Here is an 18,594-nt window from a genome sequence, read left to right on the forward strand (position 1 = left end):
AAAATGTCGTCTAGCGTCATGTTCATTACAAACAGGATTTAGTTATGTAATAACTAATGAAAGACATGTAGATAGCCAGTATGAACTCACATGTCATACTGGTACATAAAAAAAACAAACAATTAACACAGTTTCTAAGTAGAAATGAGCAACTAATGAATTTAAAGAGTTGTTTATCAAATCTCATTCACTAGATTAATTCCAGAAATACTTTATCTCCCCCTCTCCTCACCCCCTTCTGACTGCAAGAAGAATAACTAAATAATGAACAATGTCTCCTTTATTCTTTTGTTTCCTTTTTGCTCATTTCTCACCGAGGAGCCTCACTTAGTCATCCTGCCCACCCTCTGACGCCCCCTTTAATTACTAATGCTGAGTAATAGCAAACACAGTCTGCAGCGGCAATCCGAGGCAACCAGATGACTCTTCATCTCTGCACAGTAAAATCAACAGATGTGAGGGCAGAGAAAGCCACTCTCTTCTTTTTTCTCTCCCTCTTTAAGGTTGATCATCACTGTGCTTGAAGATTCATGTGGACCTGTGGATAGCTTCACTTTGTTTTGCAAAGGCTTTACTCAAGCCACCTGTTAGGCACATTCAGTTATATTAGCCAGTTAAAGCCTCTTTCCTCTCCCTCCTGACTGCTTCACAGATCCGCTGCTCTGTCGCCACCGGGGCTTATCTGCTGAGAGACTGAGCGAGCTATGTTAAGTGTTCACACTGCTCGTGGTTACATAAGCGCGGCACAAATAATCATGTCGGGGAACTCTGACCCTAGATGGGCCTTCATTAATGGTTATCACGCTTTAAAGAGACATCGCAGGCACACCAAGGCTTAATTTTGTAATTAGCAGGGTACTGATAAGCATGTGAAATTTCAGTTTTAAACTTTTAATCATAAAATTTAAAGCTGACTGTTTGCCTTGTACATGTGGTCCCATTATGCTCGTTTCTTGGATTCTGTTAGAGTAAATTTGCACAACTCTAAACTCTTTAAATGCTGTTTTAGCACCTCTTTAAGCCAGCTTACTTCTGATTGCCTGCCCCTGGCAAACTGAAGGTTTGAACAGCCAGTGGGGGCGGGCCTTGTGTAACTGCTACATTAAGGACATCCCATCTTTTTGACATCATGTAGATCAAAAAGTTGAGAAGTTGTTGGCAGCATCCATTGATTTTACTGCAGAGAGATTGCTTGTTCTTGGAAAAGCATATGCCAACTTTGAGAAAATTCAGTCATTTAAAGGCCACTTAATGGATGCTTTTGTTAATGTGTCACACTCAGAAATACTAACAGGCTGAAATACTGCACAGGCACCTCAGGACTTTCTGTTTTATCCCTCACCCATGACTCGCATCAAGAACTCATCAAAAGAAGTCAGTGTTTGTTCAGCGGTACATTCAGGTGTAACGCGTCAACGCATTTCAGCCAGCAGGACATTAACCATCTGCGGAAATTCATTTTCACAGTGTGTTATCAGAGGTACAGCCTCATCCGATGGTCAACAGCAGCTACATTTCCAGCACACATTATTGAAAACACGTCAGCTGCGTAATTGTATTCAAGCACAGAAAATGCCCATGCTGTTAGTACTGTTAGTTCAGTCTCCGACCTCAAATCCAAGCCAAATTTATTGGCATCCCCTACTGAAGCAGTGAATCTGCATGTGTCATTTGTGGCTTTGGCGATGAAAACGGGAAGGTCCAGACTAGCAGGAAGTTAAGGCCGGCTGCAGAAAGGAGTGATTCACTTGGGCCAAATGACATATGACTTCATAGCAGTGGAACAGCTCTGCATTTCTAACATATTGTATAAGATAACAACATGAATCAGGGCCAAAGAATGCACAAACCTAATATGGTGATTATTGGCATAGACTGCTTTAAAATATAAATTGTCCTTAAAGTTGTCAGAAGTGATTGTCAGCTCAGAGCCAGTTGTGCCATACTATGAGAGGCTGAGGACTGACCATTTTCTTTTCTTTCTTTTTCTTCTTCTCAAGTCCTTCGAGTTTGTAGGTTCTCTGTCATCCAGGAAATGGTAGTCCTAAGTCAGGAACTCCAGGCCTCAAGGGCCGGTGTCCTGCAGGTTTTAGATTTCAACCTGGGTCAACACACCTGAACTAAATGAGTCATTCATTACCAGGCTTCTCTAGAATTCAAGACATGTTGAGGAGGTCATTTAGCCATTTAAATCAGCTGTGTTGGATCAAGGACACACCTAAAACCTACAGGACACCGTCGACACCTGTGTCCTAAGTGCTTGAAATTATGGCATCTGGACTAGAAGAGCACAAATCACAACAGGTGTTTGCAACTGTTGAAAATTTCCACCAATAAGAAGGGAGCTTTTTCAGTAGGGCTTTATAGATAAAAATATACTAAGTGCTATTGTCTCTTTACACTCAATGAAAGAATAAAAATATACAAGTCATCGAATTTAATATGAAATACAGAACTGTGAGAGTCTATTCAACTGAATTAAATTCAGTTTTATTTATGTAGTGCTAAATCACAACAGGAGTCACCTAAAAGTGCTTTATATTGTAAATAATACAGAGAAAACCCCATCCATCAAGAACTCCCTCATGAGCACTTACATGGTGACAGTGGGAAGGAAAAACTCCTTTTAACAGAAAGAAACATCCAGCAGAGCCAGGCTCAGGGAGGGGCGGGGCCATCTGCAGTGACCGGTTGGCGGTGGTGTGCGGTGAACACACTCGCACGTTGTCATGACCATTTAAGTCGTGGCACACAGTGCTCACTGAGCCCATACAATGACTTTGGACTCCTGTCGGGCACCGTGACGTCATTCTGGGATTGATTGTCCCTTCTTTGTTTTGTCCTTGCAGAGTCGTCTGCAGATGTACGTATGATAAGAAGCTATAAATGAACTTGAATGAGCCCCGCCCTCCTCTTCCTTTTGGGTCTGTTTCTCTCACTCTAATCTGGGCAGAAAGCGACATGCAAACTTTGTCCTTTGGTTTCTGTCAACAGGAATTCTTGAAAATGTAGGAAGTTGCAGAGTGAATGTTTACGAGGGTGGCCGACGGAAGGCGGCTCGAAAATGAAAAGCGCAACACTTCACTGCAAAATATTTCTCGGAATGTAGCAAGCATCAAAAAAGTGATTTATTATGTGTAGCGCAGAGCATGTGAAGGTAAATTTTCCTTTTTGGAGTGAGCAGCTGAATAGAGAGAGCTGTTCACCATATGTGTGTGGGTTCAATGTGTCTTTTTGGCTTGAGACGCTCTCGCTGGATAGTCGAGAGAGTAAGACAGATGCGGTGGGGATGCTCGAGTTCAACAATAAGTTTATGTTTGAAGATTGTAGGTGCACTATTAAAAATGATAGGCCCATGCTATGCAAGCATCGTGTTCTACTTTAACTTTACTGTCAGAAATGGGACAAGATAAAACAGACGATGGCCTCCAGAATATTCTGGTTATGTGTGTCTCTCACAGTCTGTCACTGTGACTTGATCCATGCAACTGAAGGGAAAAAAAACCCTCAACACCCTCTGGAAATCATGCTGCTAAAAGTAGGCCAGCATCCTGTAAGAATAATGCAGAGCATAGTGCATTTCATCTGAAAAAGTCCAATTATAGAAAAAGGTTTGTTGTGAGGCTGGCCGTTCGCCGGGGGAGCAGACAACAGCTTTGTATACCGGAGGTCTTTAAGCCATGGTTGACAAAAGAGAACATAGTGGTGACTCAGAGGAAATACCTTTCATCCGACTGACAGGCCTCTAGAGAGGCACAGGAAGAGTTGGAACTTGAAAAGATAGCACCGCTGGGAGAGACGGTCGCCGAGGGACAGTATCCAGCCCTCACTCACCCGGCCCTGGTGTTCGGCTTACATGCCATTCCACTTAAATGGGACACACAGGATGATCTCTGCTCTGCAGCTCGACACTGTAAGGAGGACCGGCAGTGAAAGTTGTGACACGGCAGGCGCACTGGCCGTATTTCGCAGGAGGATTTGGGATCTTGCGGTTTGGCGAAGGATCTTTCTCCAACTCGCTGGGTGGCTGCGTGGACACAAAGGAAACACCTGTTGTCCAGTGAAACTCCACTGGGTGGTAAACTGAACCGCAGGTGGAGTGTGGTTATTAGGAAGGGACTGGAAGTTATTTCACACAGTTTACCCAAACCAGTGCAGTTGGTACAAGCAGATGCGTTATCACAGGCATTTAATGTTTCTATTTTCAAGTCAGCATTGACACTATAAAGTAAAAGTATTGTTTGGCTTGTAGGCATAAAGGAAAAGTCATCCAAAGGTTGCCAGTTTGAGGCCAGATGCACGTTATTCCTCCTATCTCACAGTTTCTGTTTTCTGTACTAAAAATTTCGAGGATTGATTTGCTTAGTTCTGTACAGGGTTATGCTTCAGGTTCACCAAACATGTAAGCCTTTGATGACTGCTCCTGGGGCAGATGTGCCACGGATTGTATGGAATGCATATTTATAGTGGTTACACCTGCAGCGCGCGTTTGATGTGGAGCTGTCTGATTCACAGGCAGAGCAAGTTTGGTGAGCTTTTCTTCTGTATTCTGTGGTGTTTTCAGGTTTAAGAGTTGCTACACTGTTGCAAAACTGTGTAACAGGAGTGTGTTAACAACTACAGGTTTAAGTTACTAAGCAACCTCCAGCTCAGGGGTCAGTGGTTACTTTTCTCAAGGGGCCACATGGTAAACTGGGACTGTTGTAAACTGGGAGAGTTCCATGAAGAAGCTAAACTCAATTCTGCTGAATTCTAATTCGATCTTTTTAGAAACTGCTACTGATGAGGATGGATGTTACACTTAAGTGATGATATGAATGAAACAGGCATAGTCAAAGTGGTGATATTTTGTCACTATTTAATCAGCATTCCTGTTTTGTCCCCAGCCTAACTAGGCATGCAGTTACGTCTGTGAACTTCCTGTACCTTTGACTGAGCGCGTTGCTGCCAGTTCCTCTGTAATCTTTAACTCTTTTGTTATCCCACATACAAAGATTAGTAACTGGGCTGTCTCGTGAGCAACACGGCTTTCATTATGTGCCAAGGAGAAAAATCCACGATTTCCTGGATCTGTCTTGTCTGTCAGTCTGGAGAGAGACACATTTTCAAAGCTTTCTTTTTTTCTCAGGGCATATTAACACAGCAGAGTACGCTCTTCCATAACACTCTTTGATGAACTTCTCACATTTGAGTCCTAATTTTCCATTGACCAAAGGTTTGGATGTAGTATGCAGGCAGTACAATGCTGAAATCTGTGCTAGCTGGTACTAGCAAGTTCAATGCACATGCTAGATTCAGGTGTTCAGTGTAGCCACAACATTAGAGTGTTGTTGCTCTAATGATGCATTTGATCCATCACAGTTCATTATGCTCCAAGATCATGGCTTGAAGGTGGATGGCACTCTCAGTACTGAGATTTTTTTTCCCCTGCTACCTTGGGGTGGAAAAGAAAGACGTTCCTTGCATCCACTTCTCAGGGTCCATCACTTCTAAAAAGTGACCTGCTAACTTTGTTAATTAACACCTTAATTTGTTAATTAACGTACAGCAGTGTTGCGATGGGCTGGTGACACCAACACACAAAAGCTAAAACAGGGCAGTACTGTAGACATAGGAGTCACCAAACACACCACAATACAACTTTATCACAATACTTCACTCACAATATGATATTATTGGAACATTTTGCAATATGGGGAATAGTACAATAACACATATTATGATTTACCACATTTTTTAAACTGCAAATTATGTCCTCAAATGTAACATTGGCAGCTGTCGCTGTCTTATCCAGTAAGATAAAGACATCTCACCTCAGCATAACAACACTGTCACTAAAACCTGCCCTAAATGTTGCCATAAGATGGAGTCAGTCTGCTGTCTTTCCCTGTCTGTGATTGAGTGGGGTCAGTGGGGTCAAGTTGGCAATTACATGCAATCTTCTGATAATCTTAGTATTAGTAGTATTACCAGAATATTTATATTTATTTAATAAAATATTGACATTTTGGCTCCCCGTGTGGATACAATATCACAACACAAAACACTGGGATATTACACTTTATCAACTTTTACCCCCTTCCCCACAGTAAAACCTGAAAGATGCTGAAAGATGCTAAAACACTTTGTGCTGTAGAGCTGGCAAACAAAAATGAAGCAACGTAATAAATATTTAGCTGTTAGTCTTTATCTGCATTAATAAACTGTTTGTTTGTTTGTTTTTAAAAAGGCAAAATGCAGGTTGGTGATCTGCCCTTTTTTATCATTTAGCACTCCTGAAAATGAAAGAAATCGAATGCAGGCCTCTTTGCTGAACATAAAGGAGTAGTGGACTTAGACTGTGACCTTGCTTGCCTGATATTGTTCCAAATAAAGGAAGTGCAAGCCAGTTATTCTGTCTCTGTGTCTAGGAAAGTAGAGCAAACCAATAAATGGCTGTAAGGACACAAGTGATGTCATTGTTTCTCTGGTATGGAATGACGTTACTAGATAACCTTAGCTATCACTGTTGCTTTTATCTGAACAATAGAGTTTGAATAGTTGGAAATGAGCTCAGGGCTTGCTATCTGAAACCAGTCTGTACAAGTTTGATATTGGTGGCTGTTCACCTCCCCACTGTTGCAGCTGAATTTTACAAAATGACATGACGGCCTGATGTTGAGCTACTCAGCATGTTATCTTCACTGAATATTTGAGCAGATGCTCACTGGTTACCAACTCCAGCATGTCTGTCATTTGATGTGTAGTTAAGACATCAGAAGAAGAAACACAAACATGGCCCTGACCCATGATCCTGCTCACAATGGGACTCCCCCTACAATAAAATATGATGAACGGTCAGTAACTTCCTACTCAGGCAGGCCAAATGCAACCGCAGCACTCGCTGCTCAGACGCAGGCTCCCCTGCTGTACTGTACTGTACATATTTGGTGTGTGTGCGGTCAGGAAACCCCACAAAATGACTATGTTGTATTACGGCATGAGACAATGAGACACCAGGCCTAACCATAAACATGCGCATATGACAGCATGGAAATAGCTTTGACAAATTCCTTAAGGTTGAGAGAATGCCGAAGCCGGATTCAGTGCTGAGAACAGGAGAAGAAAAACCCAAAAAACCCAAAAATCTGTTATGTACATTTAAAAAAATGTTAAAAGATTTTTTTAAAATTTGACTTAACTGGCAATAATGTGGCTCATAATGTTATTACACTCCTCAAAAAAATGAAAGGAACACTTTAATCAGAGTTTATCATCAACTCAGTTAAACTTTCAGGATATTGATCTGGTCAGTTAAGTTTGAGGCGTTGTTAATCAGTTTAAGCTGCTTTGGTGTTGATGAACTGAGCAGCAGGTACAGGTCTTTGTCCTGAGCCACAGCCACCCCAAAACAGTGCTCAGTGAATTTAAGCATGGTAGGACGCCATCAGAACTACACAGTTTAGAAACTCAACCACAAAATCTTACAGAGCGGCGTCTCTGTGTGGTAAAGCGTACCCACCAACTCTTTGCTAACTCAGCAACTGCAGAGTTCCAAACGTCCTCTGGGATTAAAATCAGCACGAAAACGTTGCACCGAAAACTTCGTAGCATAAGTTTTCATGGCCCAGCAACTCCTAGCAACGTCCTACAACAAGAAAAAGTTTTCCACTTTTGTATAATTTTATCTTAAATTCTGTTTCTATTCACAAGTGTTTTGACTGCGTCACTGTACAGTGCAATAGAGTAACATTCATATTAACATTTCCTATGAGCAAAAACGTCCTTGACTTTACTCTGCAAATGTATTTTAAGGAAGTTTAATAAAATGGCGTGATCTGTTTTAAAGTACGATGTCATTTCGATCGATGTCGTTTAGATGACCCAGGTGTAAGTGTAAGTGTTTGTCACGGCCGAGGCCGCCTCAAAAGTGAAAGGACTCAAATGCTGGACGCCGAACAAGCACGTAAGTAGTTTTAGAGACGACGTTTATTTACTCAGTAAGTGTTCATAAACTGGAAAGTGAGGTTAACAAGTGCGAAATGCCACAACTGAATCAAAGGGGTCTTAAGCAGCCTGGGCTAAGTAAGCAATCTGGGCCCGTATCCCTAAAGAATCTTTGTGCAAAAAGTGGCTCCTAGCGGCCAAATTCTAAGAAAATTCTCAGAGTCATGACGTTTTCTTAGAATTTCCCCTAAAAGTGACATGACAATCCCAGTTAATATAAAAGCTATTCCTCAAGATTCCTAGCGCTTAAAAGGGCTCCTAAGGCGAGATCTGCTAAGAGCAGGGAAGAGGACTTTTAGTGGCTTAGGAGTTCCCCTAAGCAGCTGCACAAAATGGCCAACAGAAGAGGCAGGAGAGATGTCCTGCAAACACTGGATGACAGGGAATTATTGAGATGCTACAGACTGGATCGTGCAGGAATCATGTTTGTGGTGGATCTCCTTAGAGATGCAATTACTTCACCAACTCGACGCCACAACGCTATTACACCGGAGACGAAAGTAATCACAACCCCGAGGTATTTGGCAACCGGGAAAATGCAACAATGCAGCAGTGATGACTTGGGTCTGCAATCACAGACATTGCTAAAAGCTGAGCCGTGTTACCCTCGTTAAGACCACACTGGACTTGTAACGTTGTGATTTCTACTTCATTAAGGACAGCCTCTTGAGATAGGCCATCTTGTTTTCAACGGGGTCCATATGGGAGTGAAAGTACAAAATATGCCAGCTAGGATATTAATATGAGCAAATAAGACACGAATCATTATTTGAACAGGGTGTAATGAGTTTAAGTTTTCACATATTTTAGATTCTAATGGCTATAACCCCTACAGCTTACTATTCATTTTCCAGATATTTTCTTGAATGTGAAATATTATTTACAATTACAGTCAGCATAAGATTAGAGTATATAATATGTTTATTGATTTGAGGGTACATCCTTTGCTCATTATCACCAAAAGCTCATTTCCATCAAACTTGTAGGATCAACCAATCACGGCTTTTGAAATGATGACTCATACCTAGCAACGGGGTCAACCACACCTCCTCACTAAGATAGGATTTTCCATCCATTCCTTGCTCAGAGTTCACTGAAAATGTTCTGGAATCACTTCTAAGCTAAAACTCCTGGCAAGGAATTTTTAGGTTAAGTTAGGAGCTCTCTGAGAGGATTCTCAGAATCTTTAGGGATACGGGCCCTGGTCTTGGTCAGTGGAAACAGCAGTTCCGGGGATTGGGCTGGAGGGAGAGTCACACTGGGTCCAGGGAAAGGGTCAGAGTTACTGTAAAAAGAGTACAGACGTTCAGGTATGGTTCAGGAGAAATATGGATAAGCTGTTCGTTCTGAATCTTCCTTCGTACTGCGTACTTGCCGCGGGTGGTCGGTGGTGACGTGGAGGGGTGAGTGGTCCGGGTGTGTGGTCCGAGATTCCTGGCGTGGAGGCAGGGAGGCAGGCAGGTGGTTCGGGTGAACAACCTGTGGGACTGTCAGGTGGTCCAGCGTCCAGGTTGGAGCTCTTCGGCAGAGATTAGTGTTTGGCAGCTTGGTGTGGCTATGAGAGAACCACACGATGAGACAAGGTAATTCACAAAGCGAGTGCAAAATCACGGTGGTGGCCTGCACTAACTAGGGTTAGCTGAGAATCTGGCGAAGAGAGGTTGAGTGCGCTGGCCGTATGAGTCCCCGTCTAAATTACCCACAGGTGTGAGCAATCAGCAGAACACTGAGGCCCCTCCCAGGGGTGGAGATGCCGGCTCGGAGGGAGACACACTGGAACACACCCGGACCATGACAATGTTAGCATGATTGCTGTCCCCAAGTAGTCTATAAATTAGTGCTGTCAACATTAACATATTAACGCGTCAAAATTGTCAGTTGACTTAACGCAGATTAGTTCGTGTGAGGGGTTATTAGGCGTTAATGCAGCTCAGACGTGTTAACGCCGTCATCACTACTAATGCAATTAAAAATGTACTAATCTGGAGCGTACACTGTCTCAAAGTCGCTGGAATGTCTCTGTCAACGCATTTTGGGCAGTTTGTCCGAAGTTTGTCCATTCTGCGCTCCACACGGGTTGAGTGCGCTTTAATCGTGATGACTACGTTAACGCGTTTAGCTAACGCAGTAATTAACGACTTAACATTGACAGCACTACTACAAGTATAACACTATTACCTTGAAGTGATAGTTAGGGGGGGTTTCCAAGTTATTTTTCAGATTATAGAAAATTTGGTCTGCATTCTGCTCTCCTTAGTGCTCATTAGTTAGCTCAAAACTGTTAGTAAGATCCAAATGCCCCATTGCCAGCTACTGACACGTAGCTGACTAGCAACAGGAACCTTCGTGATAAGGTTAAGCTTGTAGTCAACATATCTGAGCTGAATAAAGTGCACCACTCTCCTGGTCACTAGTAAAAATTTAAGAAGAAACACCCAAGGAAACCAGTATTTACATTATTGGTCACCTGTTTTAATTTCAGTTGATTTCTGGGAGAGCAGACAAAAATAACCTGCATTTCTGAGAATCATTTACTTATTTGAGTAAGAAGCCCAAACAGGTACGTGTGTTTAGTCATGTTGCTTTCCTTTACACAAGTGTGGCATTCTTTAGCAAGTATCACGGTGTTCTTTATTAACTGCTTCAAACAGAGTTCATCTGGTAAATGGTTTCTTCTGATCAGAAACTGTAAAAAAACAACAACCAAAAAAAAACAGCTTTTCCCAGAAACACGAACAACAGTGGGAAGGTGCATGTGGGAGGGGGAGAGGGAAAGTTAATTTAGGGAAGATGGTCAAGTGACTCATCGTCAGGTCAGAGGTTAAGGGTGTCTATGGGGTTCGCAGGATGCTGACATCACACACTGGGAGGGCGGAGGGTGCTCAGGCAGGGTTAAACTTAGAAACATGACATCACAGTATCAGGATTCCCCTGCCACTTTTTTCCATCTGTCTAAGCATACTGTATGTAATTCAGGCGTTTGAAATTTTCCATAATGTTTAACAGAACAGGAAACTGAGACAGTTGATGAGTTACTGTTTTAAGAATCATGTAACCTTGTGGACGAGATAATATTTATAGAACAGTTTAATTTCATGGACTTGGTGGGAAGTGGAAAATTCCACAGTTTATCATTGCTGTGGATTGCTGCTTTTTTCAAGCAGTATCAGGAGGTCATGTTACCCTGAATCTGCTCTGTTTAGTCTTACCTGGTCTGTAACTCAAACGTATCCGTTTCTTACTAATTCAGGCCTCCTGTCTCTCCTAAATGTTGTCGCATAACAAGAGGCCAAATCAACGTGTGAGTGAATTTGTCATTAGCATAATTAAGCAGCAGAAAATCATCTGAAGCTTCAGCTTTTAATGTTCTCTGGCACATTGTAATATATACACTGCTTAAACAAGTTAAAGCATTAGTTTGAAAAACTGTCACATCTCAATGGGACAAAAGAATGCTGGATATTTATTTTGGACTGAGTAATGTATTAGGCACCAAAGGATGACACATCATTTCACTGGAATGAAAATGATCTATCTACAGAGAGCTTAATTCAAAAAGTGAAAAAATGAAACTCAAAAAGGTCTCCTAAGCTCTCCTCCCTGATCTGGACCAGGGCATCACTGAGCTCCTGGCCAGTCTGAGGTAAAACCTGGCAGCGTTAGACTGAACCATGATGTTTCTGAGGTGTACTATTGGATTTAGGTTTGGTGCATGCGGGAGTCAGACATTGGTATCGACTCCTTCATCCTCCAGGAGCTGCGTACATACTATCACCACATGAAACCGGGCATTGTCATTCACCCTTGTGTTCCTCCATCGATATGCTCTCCAGACCATCACTGACCACTAAACCAGTCCTGACGACGTTACAGGCAGCATAAGATCGTCCACAGCTGCTCTAGACCCTTTCACATCTGTCACATGTGCTCAGCGTGAACCTGCTTTCATTTGTGAAAAGCACAGTGCTGCCAATTCTGGTGCTCTATGCTATGGTGCTGGGCAGTGAGCACAGGCCCAACCAGAGGACGATTGTTTGGTCGGACACATTCACACCAGTGGCCTGCTGGAGGTCATTTTGTAGGGCTCTGTCAATGCTCGTCCTGGTCCACCTTGTACCACGATATAAAAAGGGATGAGCTTGCTTTTAGAGCCGGCCTCGTGTGGACAGTAAAGGAAATGCTGTACGGGCACTTCTGTACTGGCTACATTTTCAGAATTGAAGATTGCTTTTTGCCACAAACTAATAGTTGCTTAACAGAAATGATAAATATTTTAAAATAGTGCTGTAGCGCCATCACATCCACAATGATGTTGCAAGGCTTAAGCTGACTACTTTCTAGTCCATTTGGAATAAGTATGTGTTGCTGGTTTGTAGTATAGTCACCACAGCAAATTGGCTGGTATGTGAACACACACATAGAGCCGCGCTTACACTCACTGATGGCAACATTTACATCAGACAGAAGGTGTACCTCTAGCACAAAGAGCGTAGGCTTGGCCAAAACTCTTTAAATGCCTGTTGGTCCCATCTTTGAAAACACTGACTGACAAAAACTGCTCTCAATGAGTTCCTTGTAATATCTGAGCGATCTCACACGTGGTTGACATTACAGATGGTTAGCCAATATATTTTAATAACAGGACACAGCCACTACTGCAGTCCAGTCTATTCATTTTAAATAAACAGAGATTTGTTTGAAACTCAGTGTTAAGTACATGTCCAGACTCCACTTGAGTGCAGCTATTTAGGTCCAGCTCCTCTGCGGTTGTGCTTTAATAGGGACCTGGACAGGCCTTATTAGCGATAATCAATTCACTACCCTACATTCCTGCTCCTGAAGAAAAAGGACAGACGGGTCCTGGGTGAGCCAGTCCTGCAAAAGCCATCAACACTGTGCCACATTCCTTTCACTCTAAAGGAAAAGCGATGCTTCTTTCCCAGTTTCCAGGGGCTCCGGCAGTATTAGGTCTCGGAAAAGATGGAGCAGAAATGAAGTGGCTGTGTGCAGATTTGGCCTCGGTGCGTTATGATGCATGGAGTGAATGGAATCATTCAGTCAAACCTTTCAGCTCAGTGATGCTAGCAAAAACAATCGCCGATCCAAACCTGCACCTGTGAGTAACGCGACAGCGCACAAATACAAAATGTTCTCTTGTGACGTCAAATGTATTTTCCCCTGCCCGTGTCTCCGCACACTTCGAGAGTTCAAAGGTCACAGTGACACACTGCTGGCAGTTGGTACTGTCCGTGAAAGCCGCTCAGCTGCCTCTACTCATCTCGGACCACGTGATTTTTCCAAGAAAACGTCCTTGCAGTCTCTCTTTGAATAATTCCTTCCTGCACTATATCCCGCTCCAATTTCCTGTTCCCACAGAAAATACATTAAAACAAAGGAGAGCTGGATGTTTTAAATATGCAGTTTCGTTTATGATATTTGGGACGTAAAGCAGATGTCAAGAGTCTGCATCGAGTGTTTCTTTAACCGTGTTTACACTGGGCTTTAACTTCATGGTTTGCTACAGTTTCGTGCAATTTTGTGAAGAAAATTACAGCTCGCCAAGGCATGAATTAAATCCCTCAATGCTGGGATCAAGTGTTTATTCAAACGGAGCAAAAGGCAGAGTGGGAACTTAAACTTGTCAAACATAAATGTATTCAATTTACTTCACCCCCGACAACTCCGGTCTAGACCCGAGAGACAAATCTGGGGCCTATGCATAGGCAGGCTCTCGACCCTTTTATTAGTTGTCATTTCTATGAGAATTACAAATTCAAGCTTCACGTGATCCCATTCATCTGTAGAGGTTATTAGGACATCAGTAATAAAGTGAGAAAGCCTGCATGGTGTGATTTGATTGACAGGTGTCCTGTCATAGGCAGCTGTAGCCAGTCGGTGTCTGCTAGACCTCCCCTCAGCCAACTGGAGTAACTGAACTAGACATGTTCACTGTGTTTGTGCAGTTGGAGCATTTTCATTTTCAAATAATATGACTTACTTTGTGGCACAAACCATCTGAGATCATAGTTCAGTTTCACTGAATAAGTTCTAGGCTTTTATTAGTCTTCTGTCTCAGGGATTTTATTAATGTGACTGTCGATAATACCTGTGCAGCTTCCAGATGTAATCTGCTTACCGAGCTTGCCAGCGTTAGCTGACAATTTAGCTCCCTCTCATTCTGCTACTTCTACTTCTGGCTATAAAAAACCAACATGGCGAAGCCAAAACCAATGGGTAATTTCACGGTGGCTTTGTCCATTTTTTATGTAAAGTCTATGGTCTATATACTCCCATGTTAACAGCGTGGTACATAAAAACAGCTAATGGCCTCAATGGGTAGCTTCTCCCATCATTCCCTCGTTGAAAAGTCCATTTTTGTGTAGAACTGATCCATTTGTACACATTTAAATGTTAAAGTTAGGGGTGTTTGACAGGAGGAATAAGCAACTCTTTGGACAGTGGAGGAGGGAAGGCAGCCATGTGCAGCGTGCATACCAGGGCTCGGCCCAAATGTCAGCACTGCTACTGTTTTTAATTAAGACATGGTACACAGGGAGGAGAGAAGGAGAAGATCAAGGAGGAAGATGGTTTGGAACAGCTGGATGTGGCAAAGCTAATCTGTATTCATACCAGCTGTGCAAGCAGCGGGAAAGGGCGGTACTCTGCAAAACACTGCAGCAGTGCTGATAAATGAGCTGGAATTGATCTACATTTGAAAGCAATCAAGCTGTTGAAGTCTCCTAAATACATTTTCAGTCATAGAAAGCGTTCAGGAATAATAAGTGCAAATTTGGATTTGAACCAGAATACTTTTGATGATAATCAACTACAGTGGTGTGAAAAGTGTTTGCCCCCTTCCTGATTTCCTATTTTTTTGCATATTTGTCACACTTGCATGTTTCAGATCATCAAACAAATTTTAACATTAGACAAAGATAACCCGAGTAAATACAAAATGCAGTTTTTAAACGATAATTTCAGGGATTTAAGGGAGAAAAGTAATCCAAACCTTCCCGGTCCTGTGTGAAAAAGTAATTGCCCATCTTCTTAAATCCTAAATTAGTTGTGATTGACCACATTTTTTGGAAAGCTGAGTTCAGTTTCACTAAACACAATCAGGTCTGATTATTGGCAGCCCTGTTGAGCCCATATCATACCATGATCTAAAGAAACCACTGAGAAACAAAGTTACTGGCATCTGTCAGTCTGGAAAGGCTTAAGGCCCAAGGCTTTGGGACTCCATTGAACCACACCGAACCATTATCTACAAATCAAGAAAACTTGGAACAGTGGTGAAGCTTCCCAGGAGCAACCAACCGACCAAAATTACTCCAAGAGCTCTTGGGTTGTGCAGCGGGACAATGATCCAAAACACACACCGGCAGGTCCACCTCTCAATGGCTTAAGAAAAACTAAATAAAGACTTTGGAGTGGCCGATCTAGATGCTGTGGCAGGGGTGGTTAACTCCAGGCATCGAGGGCTGGTGTCCTGCAGGTTTTAGATGTGTCCTTGAGCCAACACAGCTGATTTAAATGGCTAAATGACCTCAACATGTCGCGAAGTTCTCCAGAGGTAATGAACTAATCATGTGATTGTGGTGTGTTGACCCAGGGTAATAGCTAAAACTTGCAGGACACCGACCCTCGAGCCCTGGAGTTGCCCACCCCTGTGCTGTGGCGTGACCTTTAAAAGGCGGTTCATGCTCAAAAACCCTCCAATGTGTCTCAATTACAACAATTCTGCAAAGAATAGTGATGTAAAAGACTCACTGCCAGTTATCAAAAAACTCTTGATTGCAGTTGTTGCTGCGAAGGGTGGCTCAACCAGTTATTAGGTTTAGGGGTCAATCAATTTTTCACACAGGGCCCTTCTAGGTTTGGATTTTTTTCCCCCTTAATAATAAACACTTTCATTTAGATACTGCATTTTGTGTTTACTTGTGTTATCTTTGTCTAATATTTAAATTTGTTCGATGATCTGAAACATTTAACTGTGACAAACATGCAAAAAAATAGGAAATCAGGAAGAGGGCAAACACTCTCACACCATTTAGTTTCATGTCATTTAGCTTTTCAGCTTTTTTGCCCTCAAAAGTTTTTGCTTAGCAGTAAGTTAGCCCAGGAATTCAGATATGTTTTGTTGGTGGGTTTTTTGTTGTTGTTTGTTTCCAGATTTGAAAAGTAAAGAAAAAATCCGGGAAATCGCCAAACAGTTTTTGTCCATCCATCCATCTTCCGCTTATCCGGGCTTGGGTCGCGGGGGCAACAGGTTAAGCAGAGGCCCAGACCTCCCTCTCCCCAGCCACCTCCTCTAGCTTGTCCGGGAGAACACCAAGGCGTTCCCAGGCCAGCCCAGAGATATAATCTCTCCAGCATGTCCTGGGTCTGCCCCAGGGCCTCCTCCCAGCCAGTCTTGGTAGCCCGCCAGGGCCTCTGCTCCTGGCTGCTGCCCGGCACACAGTGCACCCGACCTCTACTGCGCCTCCTGCGGGTGGTTGCCTGCAGGAGGATGGGCCCATGTCCCCTTTTCGGGCTGTGCCTAGCCGAGCCCCATGTACTAAGGCCCGGCCACCAGACGCTCGCCCTTGGGCAACCTCCCCGGGCCTGGCTCCAGGTGATATTCTCATAAGGGTCATCTGAATCGCTCGTTGTCTGGTCCCTCACCCAGGACCAACTTGCCATGGGAGACCCTACCAGGGGGCAAAAGCTCCATAGCCCCTGGGATCCCTGAGACACACAAACCCCTCCACTACGATAAGGTAGCGATTCACGGAGGGGAGTCAGTTTTTTTTTTGTTTTTTTTTTAATTTTGTAAGGAAGCTGAATATCCGTTTCATTACCCACAAACCACAAAAAAAGTTATTGGGTAACTTTTCAATACAGAGTCTTTTGTCCTTTGTAACGCCTTTAATCTACATGCAACAGTTTATCACAAACTCGATGTCTACAAATGATGAAAACTGTGAGCAATAACATGATCATTCTTCCTTGAATGTTGTTTTTAAATACACATTCACATTTAGGTCAGATTTTAACTATGCAGTGAGGAAATATAATTTTGTGTATCATACCCTAACCTTCTAATCTTACATAATCTGATAGAAGTATTGAAATGAACCTGTGTCAAATGTAATGAACAACCGTGGTAGATCCGAGATGAGCAAACGCACCAGAAGGTTGAGTGTTTGTGAGATGACTAAGATAACGGGTAGAGATCCTCTCTGCCAGTTTAATCAAAACACTGTTATTGCAAGCTATCTAAACACCTTTGTGAATATCTTAACAGCTAGAAAAAATACTTGCATAATGTGACTGTGTTTCCATGCTGTGCATAAATGTTTGTGTAGAGTCTCCGGTCTGGATTAGGGGGGGATTCCAGTCATGTAGGATGACTTGCCTCCTGCTCTGGTTTGTACAGCTATGAACAACAAAACACACACCCTCTGGTCTCAGCAGGGTATGGTTCATGACTAACCACAGAAAGACTGAGCCATCCAAAAGAAGAGGTTTTAAAGGACACACTCCAAACAAGAGTTAGATTTTGTTTGGTTTCCCCCTTTTTCTTTTCTAAAATACCTTTCACCATTTATAAGTTTCTAAAAGTTTCTGAGAAATTATGTTTTGCTCCATCCATCACCGCCAGGTTGTACCTAAGTTGTACTTTGGGGTGACTTTAGCTCAGTTGGTAGAGCAGGTCAGCTACTAATTGGATGCCAAATATCCTTGAGCAAGATACTAACCCCCAGTTGCTCTCATACGTCCATTGGAGTATAATTGTGTGTGGATTTTAGCTAGAAAGCACTTGCATAAAACAAAGTGCTTGTGTAAATGGGTGTATGAGGCAAGTGCTCATTTAGAGTACAAAAGTGCGATATAAGAACCATCTACCGGTGATTCCCTGTTCCAGATCTGGGGGGAAATCTCTCAGGACACTATCTGTCATCCCATCCCAAGAAACATGCACACCAGCACATGGGGGCAATAAAAACTACTGCTCACTATTTTGAGTTACTGCAATGACATTTTAGCAAATTGGACTAGTGTCCCGTGTTTCTAATTCCCGGGGTGTCTTTGAATTCAGCCCACTGTAGGTTGATCCTTTTCTTTTCCATCAAATGATGTGGCATCCTTTCATAGATCCAGTTCAAATCAGTTTAGATATCCAGCGTGATTTTCACGGACAGAAATGAACTTCTTTGCCTTTCAGTGTAAAAGTAACTTTTTAGATTCAGGTTTACTGGTTTCGTAAATGTAAAGTAATTTGAAACAAATGAGTGCATTAATTCTTAGTTTTTGTGGTTTCCTATACCTTTTTATCTAAAGGACTACTCTGTCAGCTCTAAACATTTCATAACTTTTGCATGGAGTTGAAGGCCTTTATCTTGAGAAAGAGCCCAACAGCAAACATTCTTCCTGTCCTTAAACACTTGCCTATGATGACAAAGCAGGTGGCTTGACCACCAGAAGACACCACCGGCCATTTCCATCACTACTCCATCAGCACTTTAGTGCTTGGAAGCATCCACCCCGGAAACTTCTATCCTCGGGATTGTTTTCCAGACAGCTGCCTCTCTCATGGAAATACACCAGGACAGACCCTAATGGAAG

At 42.7% G+C, this 18,594-nt stretch overlaps 1 protein-coding gene across 2 annotated transcripts in view; it reads left to right on the forward strand.

The window, feature by feature from the left end:
- syn3 (synapsin III) overlaps positions 1–18,594 on the forward strand; it is a 137,509-nt gene that overhangs the window by 77,949 nt on the left and 40,966 nt on the right. The window lies entirely within an intron of this gene.

The sequence above is a fragment of the Astatotilapia calliptera genome, chromosome 17 (genome assembly GCF_964374335.1).
Source record: "Astatotilapia calliptera chromosome 17, fAstCal68.1, whole genome shotgun sequence".
Classification (NCBI taxonomy): domain Eukaryota; kingdom Metazoa; phylum Chordata; class Actinopteri; order Cichliformes; family Cichlidae; genus Astatotilapia; species Astatotilapia calliptera.